Source organism: Gekko japonicus, unplaced genomic scaffold, assembly GCF_001447785.1.
Source record: "Gekko japonicus isolate JY-2015 unplaced genomic scaffold, Gekko_japonicus_V1.1 scaffold2045, whole genome shotgun sequence".
NCBI lineage: Eukaryota > Metazoa > Chordata > Lepidosauria > Squamata > Gekkonidae > Gekko > Gekko japonicus.
In genome coordinates, this window is record NW_015174898.1 from 31,949 (window position 1) to 49,105 (window position 17,157).

The window sequence follows — 17,157 nt, forward strand, 5'->3', positions numbered from 1 at the left end:
GGGGTTTTTTTTTTTTTTTTTTAAAGAAATGGTTTCATGTTTCTCGATGGTCTAGAATTGCCTTAAGATTTGGAGGGCTTGCGGCTAGAGAAAGTAATGAAAAAGTCTCCCTTTCAAATGTTTCTAGAAATCAGGTGCCTCTAGAAATTAGGGGTCCTTTAGGCCACACCTGTGTAAAATATAAGACCTCTAGCTTCTCCTAAAATGCATTTATGTTTGAAAATTGGTGGGCGCACAGGGGGCGCCAGAATGTAGCTTGGCCTAGTGTGCAAAAAACCCTGGAGCCGGTCCTGCATACAGTTGTAGCCAGTGCTGGATTTACGCATAAGCTAAATAAGCTACAGCTTAGGGCCTCACAATCTGCTGGGGCCTCAAATAAAAACACAATATAAAAATGATTTCAAATATTAAAAAGGCGTATATATTTTAAATTTTTCTGAGAGCAGCTGATGTAATTTAAAACAGTAGGGGGCCTCTGGGTTTTGTATAGCTTAGGGCCTCAGCAAGTCTAAATCCGGCCCTGGTTGTAGCCAAAATCACACCCATGCTACCATTAGTGGTCTGGATGGGGGCAGCACATTGATGCAGCGGTTAATTTCACATCTCCACTGTGAAAGAATTATCTTCCCACTTTTCAGCATATTCCAAACGTCCTTAGGTGGTTCAACAGAAAGAATTGGGCGATTCCACTTTATTTAATGCGCAGGGGGAGCTTGCAATGTAATTTAAAGTAATTCGTAAGGGAGACACTTTACTGATTCTCGCCAGTCTTTCTCTGTCACTGAATAGTTTGTGGGCTCGTGATGCAAGTTTCAAAGGGCCATTCTAAGCCATTAGGGGGCAGGAGAGGCACGTGGGCGAGTTAAAGCGCCAGGCCCGCCGTAATTGACAAGAGGCGGGGTGGCGTCGTTTGGACCACGTTCCGCGGCGTTGACGTCGGTTCGCAGCTTGCGCGCACAGTAGAGACTAGAACTGCCCGATCCCTTTCGACCCCTCCCCTTGATCCCGAAGAAGCGTTGCTTTTGACGTGTCAGGTGGTGGCTGGAGAAAGACATTGGCGATCGTATCCACCTGGTTTAGACGCTCTTTCTTTATTAGACTTGGCGGGGCGTGGCTGCTATACAGATAAGCGGCTGCCATGGAAACCCCCGAGAAGCTGCGTCTATGGTTTTATTTGTAGGAGGCGGGAAGGTGGGCGTGGCCTACTGCGTGGCCGAGAGCGGGGGTGGGTGGGACAGCTGGTTGCCATGGGTTCGCTTCCGGCGCTGCCAGGCGGAAGTGGCTGGAATTGTGGCGCTGGCAGGCGTTTGCTGCCGTTGCTCTTGGTCAGTGTGCGGAGGGGAAAGGGGAGAAGAAGAGGGAAGACGCGACTGCCTTTCCTCGCGCAGGGGTGGGGGGAACGAGGTCGGGGGTGAGGGGAGAGGGAAGGCAACGGGGGCGCGCGAGGGACAGGAGGCCGGGGAAAGCGCAATCGTCTGTCGTGTGGTCTGTCATACTTTATTTAACACTGCTGCGGGAGGGAAGGGGGAGGTGGATGTGAGGACGGCTTGAGGCAGGGAAGGGTTAAGGAAGAGCCCTGAAACGGGTCTCGAAAACGCCCCTGTGAGAAAAGTATCAGTGAATGTTTGTGGCTGTCTATATAATTTAATATGTTGTAAATTGGTTCTGCCTATGTGTCCACCTAGCCCTGGACTATCAATTTTGGCTGTTTTCCCATATATACATATAGTACATTTATGTCTGAAGAGACAGGAGGTAACTCCATCAGTCCGAAGAAAATTCACTACCTAAAGGCCTGTATTGCCTTTTGTCATTTTGGTTGCTACTAAGAAAAGGTATTATGTGGCTTTTGCTTTTGTGTTATATGTATATATAGGAAAGCGGAAGAGTGTCAAGCAGCCCTTTCCATATTCAGGCAAAGGATACCTTTTTAGAGAATCCTGGTTGCTTCTGTCTTTCAGACTGACACTCCTGTAGTATGTGTTCAGGGAAAATGGAATGCTTTAGAGGCAGGTGGAGGGGTGAATGTTTCAACTCATTCTAGGTAGGGCGGGTGATTTTTTTTTTTTTTTAGTTGAGCAGAGACAGTGTGAAGCAGTAGGTCTGGGTCTAGGGAAAGTTCTCAGGCCAGGTCATAATCCAGGTAATAATAGCAGCACAATCAACTTTATTGTGCGTGGGGATCAAAAGGTGGTTTCTAATCCAGATTTATTTGCTATACAGGAGCATGGTGGCTGAGGCTGACACAACAGGAGGTGCTGCATTGTGCTTCCTTCTGGGAGATCACACTTGGACAGTTTAAATCCAGCAGAGAGCATAACGCTTTCTCGAGACTGCGTTTGATAAAAACTGCTACGCTTAAATATACAAAACTGCATGTGAGAACGCCGACGGTGCAGAGCAAGTGGATACTGATGGCAAAGAGGTACTGGGGCATTATTAAGGAACAGGACACCCTGTCTGTGTGATGGGAGACTCTGCAGGAGGTGTACATTATTGTGACGTCAGAAGACCAGTCTGCCACTTCTTAGTTCAGTAGTGGGGACTACGAAAACAACTTTTTCGCCCCTGCATTCCAAACATAGAGATTTGTATAATCAGTTGAAGAAGCAACGAAACCTCTTCTGAGATCCTCCTGCACTGATTTTTCAAAGTGGAGTCTTTGAAGGGGGAGGGGGGTGCCAAAAGACCCCCCCTCCCCCAGGAGAGAAGAACTTTAGGGTGGCCACCCTGCATCTGTGTGAAGATGCCACCTATCAGGTGAGAGTCATTATCTTGGAGGGATTCCAATTTTTCTGCTGCAATGTATAACTTTCTGTTAGCCTGCTTGCTACTCTTATTTAGGCATTATGAACTCTGCTTTTAGGATATTGCTCAAGCATGAAATAAATGGATTACGCCCTAAGCTCCTAGCCCTCACATTAGAGCCTGCAGTGAGGTTGGCTAGATAGGACCTGTGGTTGGGATTTAGGCTTCATGGTTTCTAGTTTTCTTTCCTTTTGTCTCTGCTGGTATCACACTTCTGCCCCAGTACATTGAATAAGTTAAGTAGATTTATTTATTTCTGTTTCTGTGTATGTTCTAGGCTCAGAATTGCCTTTGACTTGGTGCAGAGTAATGGCAATCTTGCTTTAAATATGTTAGTCCTTTTGTGGAGGAAAGAATGAGCGATTTCTGAATGATCTCACTGTGTTGGTGTACTTCCTTGTACCAACTGTGTACAATAATTTGGAAGTTGTTACTTAACGCTTTTCATGTGGAGGATAAGCATGTGGAATACCCGTTATGGACGTGCTGATTTCTTTGCTTCCATATATCCTAGATCAGTATAAGGTGTATCCAGTTTGGTCCCTTGTAAGAATGTGTTTTGGTTATTTACTAGTTTATAAAAAGTGAAGGTTCTTATAAACAACAAGGTAACAAACTCAATTAGAAGCAATAGAATAGAGAAATTTGGTTCATAGCATATTAGCAGCAGTACAGAGTCAATTCAAAGCAGATTAGATCAGCAGTATAGAATCAATTTAAAGCAGCTCAAAAGATCTATTCAGCCCATCCCACAATAACAGTTAGCTATCAAAGGTCTTTCAGAAAAGAGGAGTTTTAAAGATGTCACTGAATTGCCAGCAAAGAATAGTCTGTGTGCTGTAGTGGTTAGATTGTTGGACTAGGATTTAAATTCCTTACCCATCATGAAGTTTGTGCCATGAAGTGACCTTGAACACGCTGCCTAATCTACCTTTGGGGGTTGTTGTGAGGATAAAATGGAGGAGAATGATGTAAGCTGCTTTGGTTCCCCAATGGGAAAACAAACAAAAGATGAGAGCCATGCCTTGTTGGGGAAAAGGTTCCACAGTTTGGTGACTGAAGAAGCCTGCTGAGAGTGCAGGCTCTTGCAACAAGGTATCCCTGAATGAACTTGATATAAGGAAAAATGGCCCTTCCAGGGCTAGATCTTTTAGAGAACATAAATGTCACGTGTTTTCCTGCCCTAGAGTTCTTGCCGTTGATGTCTGAAAGGCTTGAGACTGGTGTAGCAGGAATAGGATGGGAGAGATGAACAGCAGAAAATTTGATGATTCAGGAGAGCTGACACTGAAGCTCTTAAAAATAGTAGAGGGAACCAACAATGAACAGCAAAGGCTAGTCATGGGGCCAGAATGGTACAGACAGTAACAGGGCTCAAAGGGAGAAGATAATAGGAGCAAAAGTGAGAAGCTGGGGGAGGCATACAGGGTAAAGTATTGTGGTGCCCTCATTGTCTCAATGCATAGCCTAGGGTTAAACAATTGCAGGTTCCATGACACCAAGGAATTTTAGTGCCTTGCATCTCCAGTTAAAGGATCTGGCAGCAAGTGATATGAAAGACACCTGCCTGAGTCCCTGGAGAGCCACTGGCTGTCTTGAGTGGACACTACTGACTGTGACGGACCAGTGGTCTGATACAGTATAAAGCAGCTTCCTGGGTTCACATGGTTCTCAATAGAAGTACGAAGCCTATTTAGGTGAGGAATAGAGATTAATTTTTTTTATTGTGATGACAATCAGGGTTACCCCATATTTATATATCTGCTACAACACTATTGTTATTGTTGTTCAGTCGCACAGTCGAGTCCGACTCTTCGCGACCCCATGGACCAGATCACGCCAGGCCTTCCTGTCTTCCACCGTCCTCTGAAGTTTGCTCAATTTCATGTTCGTTGCATCGATGACACTGTCTAACCATCTCATCCTTTGCCGTCCCCGTCTTCTTTGACCTTCAATCTTTCCCAGCATCAGGGTCTTCTCCAGTGAGTGCTCCCTTCTCATTGGGTGGCCAAAGTATTTGAGCTTCAGTTTCATTATCTGGCCTTCCAGGGAACAGTCAGGGTTGATTTCTTTTAGGATTGACTGATCTTCTTGCAGTCCAAGGGACTCTCAAGAGTCTTCTCCAGCACCATAGTTCAAAAGAATCTATTCTTCGGCGCTCGGCCTTCCTTATAGTCCAACTCTCGCAGCCATACATGACTACTGGGAATACCATTGCTTTGACCATGCGGACTTTTGTTGGCAGGGTGATGTCTCTACTTTTTATCATGCTGTTTAGGTTCGCCATCGCTTTCCTCCCAAGGAGCAGGTGTCTTTTAATTTCATGGCTGCTGTCACAGTCTGCGGTGATCTCGGATCCCAGGAACGTGAAGTCTGCCACTACTTCCACGACTTCCCCTTCTATTTGCTAAGGAGTGATGGGGCCGGATGCCATGATCTTAGTTTTTTTGATGTTGAGCTTCAAGCCCACTTTTGCACTCTGATCTTTTCCCCAGCAATCTTAATTCCCGCTTGTGATTCATCCAGGCCAGCATTTCGCATGATGTACTCTGCATATATATTAAATAAGCAAGGTGACAATATACATCCTTGTCGTACTCCTTTTCCTATGCTAAACCAATCAGTTGTTCCATATCCGGTTCTAACTGTCGCTTCTTGGCCCTTATACAGGTTTCTCAAGAGACATGTGAGGTGGTCTGGTACTCCCATCTCTTTAAGGACCTGCCATAGTTTGTTGTGATCCACATAGTCAAAGGCTTTAGCATAGTGAATGAAGCAGAAGTAGATGTTTTTCTGGTACTCTCTTGCTTTTTCCATAATCCAGCGAATGTTGGCAATTTGATCTCTACCTCTTCGAAACCCAGCTTGTACTTCTGGCAGTTCTCTATCCACGTACTGTTGAAGCCTAGCTTGTAGGATCTTGAGCGTGACCTTGCTAGCGTGTGATATGAGTGCAATTGTGCGATAGTTTGAACATTCCTTGGCATTGCCCTTCTTTGGGATTGGAATGTATACTGACCTTTTCCAGTCCTGTGGGCACTGTTGCGTTTTCCAAATTTGCTGGCAAATTGAGTGCAGCACTTTAACAGCATCATCTTTTAAAACTTTGAATAGCTCAGCTGGAATACCATCACCTCCATTAGCTTTGTTGTTAGTAATGCTTTCTAAGGCCCATTTAACTTCACATTCCAGGATGTCTGGCTCGAGGTCAGTGATTATACTGTCGTGGTTGTCAAGGACATTGAGGTCTTTCTTGTATATTTCTTCTGTGTATTCTTGCCATCTTTTCCTAATCTCTTCTGCTTCTGTTAGGTCCCTACCATTTTTGTCCTTTATCATGGCCAGCTTGGCAAGGAACACTCCCTTGATTTCTCCAATTTTCTTGAAGAGAAAATGTTATAATACTATTGTTATAGCTTCTAAAAATGATGAGAACCTGTGAAAAGTTTAGGGTTAGATTTTGTGGTAGTAATAATTAGAAAGTATGGTTGAAAAATAAGTCTGGCTGGGGGACTTGTAAAGCTCAAGACAATTTGTCAAGGCCTGGCATAACCTTTGGTTATAACTGATGATGGACTACACATCTTAACATACCTGTCTCCTTTGGTGTAGCCAGTTTGGTGTCGTGGTTAAGTGCGTGGACTCTAATCTTGGAGAACCGGGTTTGATTCCCCGCTCCTCCACTCGCACCCGCTGGATGACCTTGGGCAAGTCATAGTTCTGATAAGAGCTGTTCTTGAAAAATAGCAGTTTCTGTCAAGAGCTCTCTCAGCCCCACCTTACCTCACAGGGTGTCTGTTGTGGGGAGGGGAAGGGAAAGGAGTTTGTAAGCCGCTCTGAGACACCTTTGGGTAGTGAAGGGCGGGGTATAAATCCAATCACTTCTTCTTCTTCTTTACCCCAATTACTTCCGTATCCAAAGTGGAACGTGTAGCAAGAGTGCTATTTAGAATTGCAGGCTACTGATAGTTTTTCCAAGATGGATAGCGACCAAAATAACAGAGACAGATTGTTGAGTTTAGCCATGTGCTATAGATGCAAGAAAAGCTCTGCAGAGGACTGAGCTTCATAGCCAGTATCCAAGTTGTTTCCCATATTTCCGAGTAGGAATGGATTTTTCTGGTCATATTAGTGCACAGCTTCTGAGAGGAATTGTTTGTTTAATGTGTAGTTTGGCTCACTCACTTGAGTCTTCTGATTGATTTACTGCTCCCAGAACCAAACAAGGTACTTCTGGCATCAGGGATCTTGTCTGCTTCTGCTTTATTTAATGTCTTCTTTCAAATACATTAAAGCTTAAATTAAAATTACTCTTGCCAAGCCCACAGCTATTAGATGTGGGTGGTGGTAATAATTGTAATTTTTACATAGTTGCTAGAACTTTCTAATTGCTTCACATTATTCTCTGTAACCCTTAGGGAAGATCAGTTTTGTCATCCCTACGCTGTAGCTTGTTGCTGCTGAGCGACAGTTGCTTGCCTAAGGCCACCTATTGAGTTTATTCCCAGGTGAGGTCTGAACGACAAAGTTCTAGTTCAAAGCACAGTCACTATTGCTACAGCTGATGGGGACCTTCCTTATGTCTGGGGAATTTGAACCCTAGTCCTATGGTATCTGACATGGGTTTCTGTTGCCACTATTATTTGTTCTGGTACAAATGTGAACATTATTTTGGCTAGTACTCACAATATGCAGTCATAATTCTGCATTGGAACCGGGGAGGGGGGGAGTAAATAGTGATCCAATTGATGCAGATAGAATTGTGGTCAGAGTACTGTCTCTGCCAAGCTCTTGTCTGTATTGACAACCAGCTCAGGTAATGGCACCATGCAGTGCCTTGCCTTGATCCAATTTGCTGTTTGTTTCAGAGTTTTACCATATATGGCCTTCAGGGCAATTCATGAAATACTTCAAAAATATTGGTTAGCAACAGAACCATGATAGTAGACAGCCACTCTTGGAATTCCCATTCAAGTTCTTGATTTCTACCAAGAGCAGATAAAAGCACTTTTCATAAATGGAGGGGTGTCTGGCCACTTCCTTCCCTCACTGGCATTTGGAAGCTGGAGTCCTCCTGAACTGATGGAACACCATAACTCATGATGCTACAGTGGAGCAGGAGCACTGGAGTAAATTCTGTATTTTCAATTTTATAGCAGACCGCAGGATGAGGCTGTTCGTCTGAGTTGGGTGAACCTGGCAGAGAATGGTGGTGTAAGGTGCATTTGTAGTATCTATTTATTCACTGTGCAGTGCATGTTGTTTTCTGAAAACTTGGTCATTATTCTGTCATTCTTTGCCTTTAGTGTGGCCACAGTTCTTACCTTTTCCCACTCTGATCCTTGCTAAAACAGTCCATTTCTCAAAACCTTGATTCTAGTCAGAGGCTAATATGCATATTAAATCTCTGTGCACTTTAGCATGATTTATTCTGAGTACAGCAAATCCATAAAGGGACAGTTTATTCCAAAAGCTGGATTTGCATTACTACAGTGGACAGACAGGGTTTAGTGTAGATCTGGGTTTCATGTTAAATTGGCCATTGTTTTGAATTGGGGTGTGAGATGTTAGGAGACACTAACCAAATAGCACAAGGGCAAATATACATGCTTCTACTCTTCTGCTAAATTGGAGGAAACTGTGCTGCTGATTATCTGCTTCCCCATGTCTGAGCAATAGTCATTAGAATGTTGCTATCCTCCATGTTTTCATGTGGCAATGGTACCCTTTAATGGGTTTAACTTTGGTTCCCCATAGGGTTGAATTGGCCGCATATATGCAGCATAAATTAAGTTGGCATTTAGGTGTTAGCTAAAAGATCAGTGATAACTGAACTGGTTTCAGTGGTAGAGCATTAGCCTTGTTGTGTGGGTGCGATGCTTCAGTTACACCCTGTTACCAAATATTTGGTGCCAGTTATGACATCCACTCATTTCTGATTAGCTGAAATATTTACATAGTATTTACATAGTCTTACATAGTTGCATAGTCATTAATACCAACATGGAGCAAGGGCCCCTGGCTATGTGTGTATCTTTCAAGTCAGGATGAAGCAAATAAACTCAGTTTGGCAGAAGGCTATGGACACTGGCTTCATAGTTTAGCAGACCATAGGGGAAGCCAAACTTTCAGAGTGTTACCCTAAATCCAGGTCCTTGAAACCCCTCCACAACTAATGGCTTGGCTGAATTTATTACATTCTTACCTCCTTTCACCAATCAAGGCAGCATAATTGCTTGGAGTCCATTGCAGCTGAATACTGCATCTGCGCATGGAGGTCCCATTCCGCTATCATGAATGTTTGTTGCTCTTCTAAAAAGCCGTCTAAGATAGTGACCATCACTACACAGTGTTTATAACATATTCAGGATTCGAGTCCAGTAGCACCTTTAGACCAACAAGATTTTCACATTATGACTTTGAGCTTTGACTCTCAAAAGCTAGTACCCTGAAAATCTTGCTGGTCTTCCAGATACTACTGGACTTGAATCTAGCTGCTCTACTGCAGACCAACGCAGCTAACCTCTGAAACTATCTCACATTCTCTCTAGCTATCATGAACACAGTTCTAGGTAGTCAGCCGTGTTGGTCTGAAGCAGTAAAGCAAATTTAGATTCTAGTTGCACCTTTAAGATCAACAATTCGTCCCTTGAATAAACCTTTGTTGGTCTTAAAGGTGCTACTGGACTCCGAATTTGTCTAGGTATCAGATATAGAGGCCAGCTGAGACTAGGTTGAATGCTTATATGTCTGGACGCTTGTAATTGCTCCTGTGTTGTATGTAAGATTTCCCCCCGCATTAGTGTTAGACGTTAATGGACGTGATTTAAAATGAAGCTCTTTCATGGCAAAACAGCGATGTTTCTGGAATGCAAGATCAGATTCGCCTCTCTCATTACTAGCAGAAACTGCTTTGGTGGGATTTCTTTCAGCTTTCTATCCTCTAATGTTGACAACTGGCCGAACTGGTATAATTCTGATCAAGGCAGTAAATCCTGGTTAGCTGGCAACCTGTTTGTTTGCTCGCTACCTGCTTCTTTTCTGAACTCTCTGTCTCTCATCCTGTTCAGAAGTTAAGCAGAAAAGCCAGTGGGAGAAGTTAGGCCACGCAGCTTAATTGGGGGAGAAGGCAGAAGCACGCTTTCCCTTGCCACCCCCTCGCTTCTTGAGTTGCAGGAGGGAGGCGTATATGTGCTAGTATAATCGTGTCTGCTGCAGGCCTGAGAAACAAGGAGACTTCGCTCCTGCTATCAGATGACACTAGAATGCAATAAAAAAGGAAGGCTGCTACTGACGCAAGCATGTTCTTGACTAGATGGTATATTTAACAACATCTGAACAGTGTCAAATAGTAGGCTGTCAATTGATAATGTTTAAACTGTCAGTTGACTGGCATCCTGAACCTGACAGCTTCAACAGACTGCTGTTAGCATGTTTTATCATACCATAACCCTTTATTGAAGTCTTTCTGTTTTCTCATGCTTTGTACTGCTTCTTCTTTGGTTGGCTTGTTGTTTACCCAACCTTATTGCACTTTTGTTTATCTTCACCGCATATGAGAGAGGCAAGAAACTCTGACCTCTGCAATCATCCATTAAACTACCCAATCAGTTCAAGTCCCTACACAGGGCATCTTGCCCAATTTATTATACCAGGCCTCTCTGCTCAACTCCTCCCACTTTTCCCCAACCTTTCTGTAATTTTCTGTAAAATGAGGTATATGAGTGTGTTTGTTTCTTTTATATCTGAAGAAGTGAATTCTGTCTCACAGAAGCTTGTACTGGAATAAGGTGCTACTGCTTTATTTTGCTACAGTAGGTTAATATGGCTACCCCACTGGAATTATCTTGTACCCAACCAAACAAGGTTAGAATCACAAGGTGAAGCACAAACAAGCAAAGCTCATTGAGTTTCTAGGTTTCATGGTTTTTAGTGTAAACCTTAGACCGGGTAATGCCTTCAGAAAAGGGTTTTTAATAATTGTTGGGGAGAGGTCAAGACATAGTGCATCATGCACTGTCATACGGTCCCAGTTTGTAGTCAAGTGGTTAGGAACTCACAGTGACCTCTGCTGCATATGAGCCTGGCAATCTGAAGTGCTCAGCACCAACAAAAGCCCAAGCATCCATTCCTAAGGGTGTAAAAGGAAAGTGCCGAAAGGGAGGGAAACTAGTCTCTCTGAGATAAAAGGGCAAACTACATAATTTGCAGCATAGATCTTACAAGGTTTTCATAACAGAATTAGGATTTCTTCAGTCTCTTTTCCTGTCATCTTTGTGCTATAACTTGGTGACAAACTATACATGATACGAGGAATCCATTAATGGATCCTCATAAAGTTTAACTTAGCAACAAAAAGCAGCAGGAGAGCCACCCAGTATGCATTAGGACCACCATGCTGGGGAAAGGTGGATTATGTGATACAATGTGGGCACCTGCTTTCACCTGTCTTCTAAAGCTTAAAGTAGGTGGGTAGTACTGTTGCCATCTTTTCCTTTCTGGGATCCACTCACAGACCCCCAAAATCATATGTACTCTTCCACTCAGCAGTAAAAGTACAGCATTGAGATTGTGGTGACACATCAGCGTATAGGTTAAGTGTTTAAGAATGCACACCATTTTCACCTGTCTTTTTTGTTTAAAAAGGTCATAGGAATTGTAGGGTTCTTAATGTTCAGGATATAACCTGAACAATTGAAATACTGGGAATTGTCTTACAAGATGTAAGTTTGTAGTCAAGTGAAATCATGAACATTTTGTCTGTTTCTGAGAAAAGGGTAGCTACTGTTAGATCATTGTGGATTCCCAAGAGGGGCAGGTCGTTCTGGCAATAGAAGAACACACACCTGCCCCCTATAATGTGTTTACACTTGGAAAATTCCTTGCAGTAACACTTGTTTTGACTGAAGACACAAGTTTGACTTGAATAGCAGCTTAGGAAGGGGTGTCCAGAATAGTTTTAAAGCCCTTGTTCAGTTCAGTTGTAAATCAGTCGGTATGTAGCTTGTTCAAAAGTTAACTCTGTGGTGGAGTGAATCTGCCTTCTTTCGGTGAACAGCTCTTCATAATGTATTGGTAGTAGTTTGTGAGGAGTTCTTGCAGGGGTGGGGGGGTTTCTTGTTTGGCTGCAGGCAACATATAGCAGGTGAAGGCCTTTTCCCTGAAAGGGGTTTCCCTTGTCCATAGCAGGGCTGTTCTTTGAGTCAATTGTTGCATGGCAGTAGCTGAAGTTTTCTCAGGCTGTGGTGGGGTTGGATGTGGCTGTATGTTGATTGTTTCTGGCATAAAGTACCTTAAGTACAAAGTCAGCTACAGCACAGGAAATACTCTATCTTGTGTACTGTTACTTAAATCTAAACTGAGCAAAGCCCAGGTTTCATTTTCTAAGAGGGGACAGAACAGTAAGAATTCCCACCTCTGTGACATATGAGATAAGGGCGAGAAAGCAAGTGCCATGGCTTCTGAAAGGCCAGGAATCCCAAATCCAGTACGGTGCCAAATATATCTTTTTAGATTCCTTAGTTCTTAAACCACACAAGCTATTGAATGGTTTTATTCCTGGCTTTTTTAAAAAAAGAAAAAAAGTTGGGGTCCTCACTATCCTGTCCTATATAAGCAGTTTGATCTTCCGTATCTGTTTAGCTCTTGCCTAGGAACATGATGGTGTCCTGCCATCTCTCTCTCAGAGTTGGGCGTGATGTCTCCGTTTTGCTTTTTGATCATTCTCTGCGGAGATCAGATCATCTTCAAACATCTTTAGATTCAATGTGTTGCTTAGAACAGAGGCAGCTGCTACAAGAAGGTAGAATAGAGCACGGGAGGAAGTAAATGCATGGCTGCAGATAGGGGGGAAAGAATGTGCTAACTGTCAGGTCTGAGAGAACATTCTGTGTGTCATAAACGAACAGAATACTATAAAAATAGCTCCCTTGAAACTGAAACTTGCAAAATTGGCCTCTAACCTGGATTGTGCAAAATGCTTCTACCGTCTCTCTGAATGCCTTTGAAGTTGTTCAGCCCTGTCCTAGATCAAGACTGTGGTCCGATTCCTTTCAAGAGAAATATTTACCAGGCAGAACAAAGCAAATGCTGTGCTAGGTGGCCGACACGAGAAGCATAGCCCCAGAGCCGAAGGATGGCATGGCGCTCTGCATACTTAGGCTGTTGTGACGTATGAAGAATGATCAAACCCTGTCTCACTGGTTGACTCCTTCTGCTGCAACCTGTTATACTTTGCTCTGATATCCCAGTGTGGGTATGCCCATCTTATTTCTATTACTTTTCCTCTCAGATTTCTAAACCTGTTTATCTGCTGAGGCTTCCAAGGGGGTTGACATTTAATTTAACCATAAAATGCAGTAGAACTGTAGTTGAAAATGACAATGGTAAAGTAATCTAACATCAAGGAACTAGCCAAGCGAGAACAAATACAAAGGAATGTGTAAATAACAGCTTCTAAAGTAGTTCCGGGAGGGAATATCCTCTCTGGAGCAAGGCCTGTTTCACCTGTCTTCTAAAGCGTGTAAGGATTTGGTCAGGCGAACAAGGAGTTCTGAAACTGGGGCATCATGACCAGGAAATCCTAGATCTCATGACCACCTGCAGCACCTCAGGTCGTGGAGCCTTTTGTAACAAGCTTGTCCTTGGACTTGGAGGATGTTAAAATCATGAGAGCAACCTGGAAAGATCTTAAAAATAAATGTCTCGACTGAATTTTGTGGTTCAGTTTCTCGGCCTCTTAATGCTCAATCTGTAGTCATTTACCTTGCTGCCAGCTAGGTCAGTATGTCCCAAGCAGAGCAGATCAGTTTCCACTGCCCATTATGCCTAGGGAAGGTATCTGTCACCAGTTTGTTTGGATAGGAAGCGAACCATAGAGCAGAACAATGGGTGGTTAAAAACAGCCTGCGGCATCAGATTTTCAGAATAATAAGCAGAGGTTTCTACCTATTTCTAGAAATTTTATTTTGCTCTTCTTTTCAAAAGAAGGCATCCGATAAGTAACAAAACTCATAATGTAACACTGAACCTGTTTTAAAAGAAAGTGTCAGAATTCCAGCTTCTGAAAATGAAGTCAAAAACTCTTTACAAAGTTTTCATTTTCTTCCTATGAGTACAGTGTTGGAGGTTGGTGAGCTTTCCCAGGAAGAAAATTCTATGGCTCCGGACGATATCTGATGACTCTGTTCCTGGCCCCAGTTGTTCACGGGCAGATAGAATTTGAAGAAGGCTTCCCTATGGATCTGAATGGGTGAAGGATCTTGTGTTAGAAAAGATGAACATGCAAGAATGCTTAGAGAGCTCTTATGGGAACCTTCATCACCTTAAACTGGGACCAGATAGTATATAACTTTTATGCTCTTTCGTTTGTCACCTGTAAGGATCGGTTCGAAATTTTCTGATAGCTGTGGTTTCCAGTCTTCAAGGGCAGTCCCCTGTAGACACTGACTTCCACAATACACTTTGAGTTTACAAAGCTGTGAATGACAGTTGCCAGATCCTGGTCCTCTAAGGATCATTGGGGGTAAATGGCCACCGCAGTTCTATTTCACAAAACATTGTTGAGACTCCCTTTCTCCCCTGCTTTGGAGGTTCAGTGTAGTCCACTGCAAATAATTGTAAAGTGATGCACTGTGATACAAACAAACAAACAAAAAACCTGTTTCACTTACATGTTGATGGGGTGGGGTCTGAACTGATGACTGACTAGGAAAGGGATCTGGGGTCCTAATGGTCCTACCTAAGGGACTGCCTTTCCCCACATGCTCCCCCAAGGGCACTATGGTCGGGGAGTCAAAATCTCCTGGTAATCCCAGGCCCCAGGAATATCAAATTTGCTGTTACCAGGGCCAGGGCATTTTTGGTGGCGGCTCCTACCTGGTGGAACGAGCTCCCAGAGGAGATCCGGGCCCTGCGGGACCTTGCGCAATTCCGCAGGGCCTGCAAGACGGAGCTCTTCCACCAGGCTTTTGAGTAGGAGCAGCCGCCACCATTATTCCACCATCGTTACCCCTCATCATCGCACCATCAATGGTGCGGATATTAAATGGGGTGCGAGACATTCCTGGATGAAGATGGGATGATTGTGTTGCTAGGAGGTACATTGTTGGCCTGGAATTAATAACTTTTACCAGACCCCCATCTTGCAACCACTGATTTTGTGACATCTAGAGCACCAACGTTTTAGTGTTTGTATTGTATTGTTTTATTCTGTTTTTATCTGTTTTGACTTTGGCACATGTGCCTCTTTGTTAGCCACCCTGAGCCTTCGGGGAGGGTGGGATATAAATCCAATAAATGAATAAATAAATAATGGATAAGTACATTAAAGCAATTTGGTGTGCATTAGCAGTGAAACGGCAAATTGTATACTCTGAATGAATAGGCAAGGGACTGAAAATAAGACAGCTGGTGGCCTTGTATACATTTATGGCACAGCTTCTTTTGGAATACTGTACACAGGTCTGTTCACCCTATTTCCAAAATAAAGTTGTAGAGCTGGAGAAATGCAGGGGGGGAGGCGGCCAAAATGATCAAGTTGGAGCACCTTCACTTTGAGGAAAGGCTAAACAGTTCTCAGTGCTGATGTCTAAGGGGGGGACATCACAGAGGCTTCCAAAATTAGGCATGATATAGAGAAAGAAGGGGGAGAGAACGTCCTCTTCTGTAGTAATGTGGGGACATCCAGTGAAGTTGATGGGTAGTGTATATCCACAGTTGGCAGAAGGATGTACTGCTTGGTGCAACACGTACTTAGCCTATCAAACGTACTGCCACAGGATTTAGTGAGGTTTGCTATTTATATAATATAGGATTAGATACAAGTACATGGATGACAGGTCCATCAGTAGCTATAGGCCTGCGTGTCACAAGGCAGTGGACTTCCACATGCCAGTTGCTGGTGGGAGCAACGAAGAAGGGTGACGGTCCTCCGTGCCCTTCCAAGCCAGGGGAGACAACAGGGTGCTTGACTCGCTGGACATTAATCTGACCCGATAAGTCCTCCTCCCCCTTTCCGTTTTCCCAGAGAAGTGGCAGGAGAGTGTGCGTTAGAACTGAGAGGCCACCTTTCTTGGGGACTTTCAGATCGCATTCCCCACCCCACTTTCAATCTGAAGCTTCTTTGAAATCTAAACTTCTTGGAGTGAAATTATTGTGCTTATTTCTCTCCTGCCTGTCTTGTAAGGAAGTCTGAGCAGTAAACATGGCCACACCACACTCTGTTGACTCCAGCGTGCTTAAGGATAAGCATATCCCTTGTAACGTGTTTCACTGCCCCGGAACCAGACACAACATTTGGCTGCTTTAGAATCACAGTTTCAGGCTTCCCAAAAGAACCACATGTGTAGCCCCCATCAGCTCAAAGTTGTGCAGGTAGAGTGACATGAAGACATTGACACCTAGTGGATCTTCCATTCTCCGCATTCTCTTTGTAATCCCCTCATCTCTAAGGTTCTCAGTCGGATTTTAGGTGGGGAATAGACGAGACTACAGGTTAGAACCAGCAGTACGTTTTTGCTAACAGAAGGTGGGGGAGGCAAATTTCACCAGTTCCTCCCCTAGGGCCCTCTGTTCCCCAGGAGCAGCATTTCAAGGAACATCTGGGCGGCAACTGGAGTAGGAAGGCACAACAACAAAAAGTCTTGGCAGTATCCAACCCAATATGTCACTACATTAAGGAATCTTTTTCTGTCTTCCCTGTTCTGGCAGCTGATGGCTGTAAGGTAAGGGAGCTTGTCACCATGAGGGAACCAGCAGAACAAGGCTCTGGAAGGAACACGTGTTTTTTGCTCCTGTGAAAAAGGTGCTGGCCTCTTATGTTAGATGACAGTCTTATAAAGAGGTTGACGGGGGCAAGTGAAATTGACTGAAGGGTGAGGAGGAGCGGGGGCTCGCTGTACTTGTTAAAACCTGCTCCCTCTGTAGGGTAGAATATCAAGAAATTTCTTTCTCTGACCCCTCTGGCAGCAGTGCCTGGGGGACTGGGGTGTGGAGGATGTAAGGTTGGGTATAAGGATAAAGTCTGCCTGGAAAGAGACTACTCTGGGCTGTTTTGTTCTCAGTTCATAAGTATGAACTGGAAATACTCCTTCCTATGGCCTGCATGGTGGTTGGCCTACATTTTGGAGGTCAGAGTCTAGAACTCCAGGTGTAGAACAAAGGATTCGTGGTGGAGGCTGGGGAAGACTGAAATTCTTCAGGTCCTGGTCAGTGACTGACTTAACAGGGACCATAGTGTGAATTCAGCAAGGAATGAAAGATTCCAGTATAAGTCAGAGGGCTCTGTGGTGTGTTCTCCCCAGTACTTATGTTAAAACTCTTGCCAACAATCAAGAAACAAGGGAAAGA

At 43.9% G+C, this 17,157-nt stretch overlaps 1 protein-coding gene across 2 annotated transcripts in view; it reads left to right on the forward strand.

The window, feature by feature from the left end:
- The first annotated feature begins 1,268 nt into the window (after positions 1 to 1,268).
- The window catches only part of MGAT1 (mannosyl (alpha-1,3-)-glycoprotein beta-1,2-N-acetylglucosaminyltransferase), a 44,794-nt gene continuing 28,905 nt past the window's right edge, over positions 1,269 to 17,157 (forward strand). The window contains exons 1-2 of one of the 2 annotated variants that reach the window (XM_015424980.1): positions 1,269 to 1,325; positions 2,224 to 2,760. The gene's annotated coding sequence lies outside the window, so the exon portion shown is untranslated. Of the gene's footprint in view, positions 1,326 to 1,440; positions 1,486 to 2,223; positions 2,761 to 17,157 lie in introns of those variants that run through there. The other variant, XM_015424981.1, reaches the window with a different exon arrangement.